Source organism: Pygoscelis adeliae, unplaced genomic scaffold (genome assembly GCF_000699105.1).
Source record: "Pygoscelis adeliae isolate BGI_AS28 unplaced genomic scaffold, ASM69910v1 Scaffold76, whole genome shotgun sequence".
NCBI lineage: Eukaryota > Metazoa > Chordata > Aves > Sphenisciformes > Spheniscidae > Pygoscelis > Pygoscelis adeliae.
The window spans coordinates 244651-252444 of NW_008825111.1; positions in this window are offsets into that span (position 1 = coordinate 244651).

Here is a 7794-nt window from a genome sequence, read left to right on the forward strand (position 1 = left end):
GGAAAATGCACGTTGTATCAGCAACGACATGGACACGGGTTTGAGGCCTCTCTGCCTGGTGGTGTGTTCAAAATGCTGTTTTTTTTTCCCTAGCTTTTCTTTGCACCACACCTTCCTGATGCTCCAGTGGCAATCCATACCGCAAGGCGCCCTGAAAGGTGTGGAGATTTCAAGAGCTAACGTTAACCACAGAGAATATCTGTGTTCGTCTTGTCAGGGTCAGAAAGCACGAAGTGTGGCTTTTTCAGCAGAGAAATAACACGTGCTTTGAACAAAAGAGCCCAGTTGAGGTTTGGCTGTGCCATCCTCAGTCTCCCTGATGTCCTGCTGAGAACTGCAGGTCTTTCTTTTCCTCATTATTTACCAAAAGCATCTGTAATTTAAAAAAAAAAAAAAAAAGATTTCTCTCCATGGTGTCATGTTTATAGCTCCAGCCTTCCTCCCCATTTTGCATTCAGAGTGCAGGAACAGTTCAGGCTGTGGTAATGAGGCCGGTTGGCCGTCCCCGGCCCAGCTGGGGTGAGTGGCAGAGCCTGGCGTAGCCGGCTGGCACGTTTCAGGGACATTATGAACTCAGGTGATTGCCAGACTCAGAGGTGAAGTTACAGAGGGGCCTCATCTGACTTCACTCATGCAATGTTTCATTAAAGGACTTTGCGCCCATCAAAATGATGGAGCATAGGCCAGCGTGTTGGCTCTGCAGGCTAATTAGTCTCTCAGACCTTCTGCTCCTCTGGAAGTCTCAGCCCGGCTGGGCAGGACAGGGCTTTGTGTTGCTTGCGTCGAGTGGCCAGGTTCCACATCTGTGGTGCTGGTATTTCGCTGGTCTGCGGCGCTCTCATTTGGCCTATAAACCGCAAACATCTGCTGGGGTTATGGTCGGCTTGTTGGCTGATTTCAGCAGGGGTGGTGACCTGCTGTACTAGTCGATCAGTTCTGGAAGAGCAAACTGGATGAAATGCAGAGGAGTTTGAGAGAGCAGGAAAAGCGCTCAGCCAGTCAAAAATAAAAGGTAGGTAAAAAAAAAAGAGCTTGTGGAAATGGTAAAATCCTGCAGCTCAATCACCTAGGCAAAGTGCATGCTTGTACTCCCGGTGTCCTGGACGTTTCCCACATAGCCTCTCCCTTGACGGCTAGATATTATTTTCTAATGCATGTTGACAATTGAGCGCATTACTTTACCAACCCAATAAGATAAACAAAAATCTAGTCATTTAAGAGGAAGTAAATTACGAGAAGAAAATGTGCCTCACACCTACAGTGATAAAGTACCCTTAATTTGATTTAGTTGGGGAATAGTTTATTTTAAAGCGATATAATAGCAATCAATTTGCCGTAATAGCCCTGATCACAATGACGTCTTCTGCTGTTAATGTGGACTTCACGTGCATCTCAGAGAAGTGTCACCATAGTTCGACAGGCTGAGGAACGACGTATAAAAGACTAACTCTGTTCTCCATCACAGCAGTGTTGGCTGAAAGAATTTCACCAACCCTTCCCTCTAGCTACTTTGGATGGACACAGATGGAAACGAAGGAAGCATTGGACTGTCAAAGCTCTCAGCGTTCATCCTCATTTCTTTAAAAACAAAGTCCCTGCCGCCGCTCTGATTGGCCTCTCTCCTGTGCCAGGGTATATGAGGACTGATTCTGGAGGAATCGATGGATTTGTGCTAGCTGACAGCAGATCTGGCCTTTCTTAAGTAAACATGCATAGTTCTTTCCATGTAAATTAGGTTTAGATGCAGGAGATTGGGAGAAGGACTGTTGAAGTGACTTATCCCGCCAGTTATTCTATAGTCTCACTGAGCATTTATTTCCAGGGCAAGCAGGGCGGTACATGCCGAGAAGGAGCAATGGAGCACAACTCAGTGTAAATAATATGTTAGGCCTGATTTGGACCCATTTCTGTTGGCAAAACAGTCTCTTTGTTCAGGAACTTAGTCCAGTTGGGACTTCCAACAAATGCAAGTGTTTTATAGTGCAACCTTGTAAACTACTTAGGGTTTTCAAAAATAAACAAATACAAGCAAAGATACTGTTGCTGTTCCTCAATGGCTGGTGATTTCCCTTGAGCATGGGTGGCCAAAGAAGGATGTCTTCTCGTGGTTACATACCCTGCCATTTTGGGGATGTCACTCACTGGACTGCATTATAAAAAACATTTAATGAATCTCCTCTTGGGTTTGCATTCCTGAAGAAAGCCACAGCAGCTCAGATTGCAACTCACAGCAACCTAACTGCTTCTTGAACCCATGCTCATCCTGCTGGGCGACCTCCTCAAGTCTCCCCAAAATGCATACAAGTGCCTGATCCCCTTGAAAAGCCCAGCCGGGGTATCCGCCAGCACGTGTCCCTCTCAGAAGAACTGGGACTGGACAGGAGCAAGGTGAGGAGACTTCTGTAAAAAACAGCCTACAAACCTGTGAACTTAATGGAGGGTGAAAAACATGATTTTTTTTTAAATCAACCATTGTAAGTCTTAGAGTAGGGATAAAATTTTCCATTAAATTCTATATGGTGGGAAGGTTATCACTTTCTATCAAATTCTCCTGGATTTTCCTGTGAGAGCAAACGTGTCTGACTGATAGCATGTGGCTATCAGACACAAGGAAAATTATCTAATTTATAGCCAGTATTGAGAAAGCTACCAGCAGCAGAATAAAATAGTTCTCCATATGGTACCGTAAAGCTTCCAAAAACTATAGTTAAAGAAAACAACAATGCTTTTAGAGAAATTCTCCTTTTGTGTATCAAGTAAGGGGTTACAGCAACAAGGCTGGTAAAGACTCACAAGAAGGAGCGATGTCTTTGATTGTCTTATATTAATTTATAGCTTTTATGTACCGGATTACAAGTATTAGATGCATCTTTGTGCTAACAGGGCTCATGTTTTGAAGTACAAGAAAACTCTACGGTTACATTCTGTGGAGGCTTCGGGACACAGTTTGCCAAATGGAAAAACATTTGGAGGTTTGGAAAAATCTTGCACATAAATTACTAAAGGCACGAAGCGCCTGAAAGATGGATGAAATCAGAAGCCAAGGAAAAGCAGCGTGTGTGCCAAGGAACAAAAAAAAACATGTAATGATTTCTTTTAATGACTCTCCTGCAAAATGGAGAGCAAGCTTCCAGGGCATGTCATATTCTCATAAAAGCAGCTTGCCTGGGTGATGAGAAATACCCTGTAAGTGGTCAGACCGAGACCCAATTTTTCATCCTTTCTGCACATAGCTCTCCATTGATTATGTTAAGTGCTACCCACTGGTTAAAAACACAGCAAGCTCATTGTCTCTGCCTGTGGCAAAGGGCAGCTACACACTTGCTAATTTCCTGATTTATGACACCCTATAGAAGGAATTGAAAGTGGGCACATGGCGGGGGGGGGACGACACACTATTAAAACAGAGGGAGATCAGGAAGTTTGTGATAAAGAAAAGGCAGGCTCTCGTCTGACATGTAATCTCTCTTTTGGCTTGAAGTAAACCTGCTCCTTCAAGGCTATGCCATCAACAGGGCCTGGCTCAAGTTTCACCACTAAATCTGAGTCAACAATCTCTAATCTGGACACCGGGCTCGGGATCCAGGCTCAAGTTGCAGTTGGAAGCAGGAAACAGGGACACGGGGAGGTGGGGGCCGGGGGGGAGTGGGGCGAGGAGGAAAAAGACAACCTTTGTTTCTCATTTGATTGTCCACACAAGGCTGAACTGAGGTCATGTGTCATTTTATTATTGTTTTTTTGTCATCTCTGAGATAAAACTTTGCACCTCTCTGGCCTTGAAATTGCCTTCCTGACACTTATATTAAGTACAGAAGATATATGTCTGAGAATGGGGGACATAAGTTTGTGGAGCAGCTCAGATTTGGAGTTCTTTTCATCTTTCTGACATGTGATACCGTGACATAAGCTGCCTGCAGTGGGGTTGCTATGCAGATATACAGTTTCTGAAAAGTTACACCAGGAAAACTAAAACCTACCGATGGATTTAGCATTCCACAAAGAAGCGGGATAAAATGTGTAGCAGTTAAACTCAAAAGCTAAAAAAAGGTGAATTAAACTTTCATGAAAACAATCTCCCTTAAAAAAAGAGGATCAATAAGTATAAAAGTATCTCGATGCATTCCTAGCCTTTGGGCTGCTGGCTTAATCCCGCTACTGTATATAATAAAGGAGACCCTGTGTGTTTAATGGCAGGGACAGAAAGAAGGGGGAAATACTTGGGTACTGTTCCCCCTAATTTCACCCTTTTCCCCCCTCTTTGTTGCTGCCTCACCATGATTTTATTTTGAAAAATAAAGACTAGAATAAAAAATATGTTGTCTGAGGCTTCCAGCCAAAAATGTGCCAGCACTTTCCCTTCCCACCCCACCCCCCCCAAACTCCTTAGGCCAAAAGCCTTAACAAAAGCTGTTTTCTGTTTGGAAGATCTCCGGGTCCTTCACTCTCCTTCCTAACCCCTAACACAGGAAATGATTTTATAATTCACGTTATTAAGGAATTCGACTCACGCTCCCCCCCCCTTCCCGCCCTGTTCCCTGGATGTCGACCGACAATAAGCCTGTGGGCTGGCACCCGTCCTCCCTGACCCGTTTGTGTCAGCTCCTCTACCTGACCCTGCCCGTAAATCATCTCGCCAGACCTCTTGCGCGGGCGGGCGGCAGCCAGCTTTCCCCAGCATCCAGCTCCGCTTCAGTGCCTGGGTGCCTGTTTAGGCTTATGCTTAAAAAGATACCTGCGAGCTAAATAGCGGGCTGCTCCCGAGTTGTGTCCCCTCCCCGAACGTTACGTTTCACGTATGTGGTAATGCCTGTCATGCCAAAGACCGCTAACAATTGGGAGCCAATGAGTCGGTCTCCCTTGGTAAGAATCAAAAACGGCGTCTCCTGAGGTACTCCAGAAGGAGAGGGCAGGTAATGCCAAGGCCCGGCATCACACAGCAAGTGTGGGGCAGGCCTGCCGGTGCAATCCTGCCAGCCTGGCACGCTCCCATGATCTAAAGCTGAACAGGTGATGCTGCCAGCGCTGTGGCCCCCGGGACCTCTGCGGCTGCCCGCCCTCCTTTGCTTCGGAGATGGGCTCTGTCAGTATTTACTGCAGCAAGCCTGAAGCCATTTTGGGAGCAGAAGCAGACGTCCTTGTTCCAGGAAAGAGCCTCAAGCGCTAACTTGAGGGCTGTGCCCCCTCTTCCCGGCCCTGCGGATGTTGGATTTGTGTCTCTTCCACGAGGAGTGAAGAGCACCTCTGCTGCCTTTCTTGGCATAGCTCGTGTCCCAGTGGGCAGGCTGGGAGAGATTATATCTCATCAGTCCTGGCCTGGGACACGGGAAAGGATGAGAGCCTTTCTCAACACCTTGTTTTGTGTGGGCCTATGTGGGTTTGATTCCTTCAGCTGGAGAAGGGGAGTGAACCTGGGTCTCCCAGCCCCTGGGCAAGCCCCCTAACCACAAAGCTTTTCTGGAAAAGAAGGCAGCATTACTTCTTCCTCAGACTTTTTTATTTTACTAAACTGGTGCAGCAAGGTCCTTCAAAGAAAAAGTAGCCCTGCTGAAGGGTGGGAATCGCAACACATCTCTGTCCTCAGCTATCTTACTGGCTAATAATAACCAAGTTTTCCTCCCCAGTTTGGGCAGCGTCCCACCTGCAGCATGGGCTGCCCGGATGCCAATGAGCCCCACGCAGGAGGTGCAGGCGAGGCTGTCCCTTGTCCCGTGACAGCCAGGTGCCTGGGCATTCAACGTAGGGACACGCAACTTTTAGATGCTTGTATCATTTGTAAGGAAAGGTCCCGGTCAGTGCACGTGGCTGCCTCTCTGTGTCTTATATGTCCTTGGAAAACTGTTTCAGTAGAGCAGTGGGTTGGCTGGGACACTCACCTGCTCCAGCAGATAGGTGATGCTTTAGACACGAGGGAACATCTTCGAGACAAGAGACTGTCAGCGGCCTAAGTTACTCTTTTTTTTGCCTTGTGGCTGGGTCAGTTCCCCGCAGTGTCACAGAAGTTCAAGTCCCAACAGGTCTTGACTGGTCAACGTGACAGGCTGAGGAGCTCCCCTGCATCAGAGACCCCGTCTCCCTCGGAGGTGCTGCAGCACCCTGCAGCCAGAATCCATCGCATCTCCAAGGAGCCGTGCTCCCACTGTCTCTGGAAGAAAACAGCCAGGAGCTGCTGTTCAGGTGTATTTTTCACAGCTCTGTGTGTTTTGCTCGTGCTGGTGCATCCTATGCTTTGTGGAAAATATTCCAGGGGTGCTCAAGGTAGCATTGCATTTCTTTGTCCAGTACCACATAAATGATAAGTAAAATGTGTGCAAGCCTACGTGCCTATGTAAACCTGTTCTACCCATTTCAAGACATCTGAGCGGTTATATTCAATACGAAGCAGGTTCAGCTCAATTCCCGACTCTCTCTTTCTCTCCCTCTGCTGCACTCATGCGTGTGGATACTGCCCAAGTACCACCTTCCCATACTCACAGATCCCAAACATCAAGTCAGTTTTGGGTGGGAGTGGAAGGCAAAGCAACTCAAGGGGCCGTTTCTTATTCTGAGTTATATCTCTGTAAATCCAGAGCAATTCCAGGGGAATCAACCTGCACCAGCACCAGCAAATTTGTTCTTAGTTTGAGCACAGAATGTTTGTCACAGTTGTTATTAAATGATGCCTTTACATATTCCAGGCCTATTTTTAAAACAAAGGCAATGAAGTTAGGGCATCCAGTTCTATATATGGACACTCCAAATGGCACTGAAATGCCTCATGCATGTGTTTGGCTGAGTGTTGATTTGGGTGTCCAAATATGGACCTCAGAATGGGATATCTCACTTGGATAAGCATCCTTGCAAATTTGGCGCGCAGTGCTTATTTGAACAAAGCAAATTTATTTCTATCCTTTAGCACAGAAAAAGCACAAAATGTTTTCATTTTGAGGGACCTTCTTATTCATGGAATTGGACCACTCATATACTGTCTTGTGTAGTAGTTCTGAAAAAAAAATAAAGCCCTCAAAATCATCTAAGACAACACAGGAGGTAATTAATGCAGAGTGTTTGCAGTACACAGACCCCCTCTTACCACAAGGGCAAAATTCTCACTGACAGCAAGAATTCAATGCCAGCAGAAGGACCCGTGTGGCTTGATCATAGCAAACTCCCCCCTTGCCCTGGCAGTGTGAAGGGATGCACACTGGGCCAGCTGCTTAGAGACCTGAGGCAAAGCTGCCTCTCTCTGCTTGTGAAGACAGTCTCTGCATCTCAAAACTGCACGTGTGCAAGAGCTGGAGTGATTGCTGTTGCACACAGGAACCTTCCCCTGTATCTCCCAGTGCATCAGGATTTTCTTTGTCTGGCTCCTTGATGGTGAGTTCTCCAGGAAAGAGCTTGGCTTGACTATCAGGTCTTAGTGCGTAATAAATAATGTCAGCAGTGAGCGAGCACCGTTCTGTAAGCCTTTGCTGGGTTCCCGTTAATTGCGAAGGACCTTCTTACATCCTTTGTGTAATTCCACTCATTTTGTTGGCATCGTACAAGGGATGGATTTGGCCACAGAAATAAAGCAGGTTTCTTTTGCATAATGTATCGTACCATTTGGTCTACATTTTGCTGAAGGTTTATGTGTACTTGGAGATTTCTCCCCAGATACGCAGCTGTAGATATTTTTAAAATAGCAGACAATGAACTGATTCAACTGTCCAAAGCATCTGAATTTTGGGGTAAGTTGTTAAGAAAGTGCAAGGTGGGCAAATTTTCAGGAAAGCTAAGGTAGTTTGTGATCATTGGAAATGCATGAAGCCAGCTCCA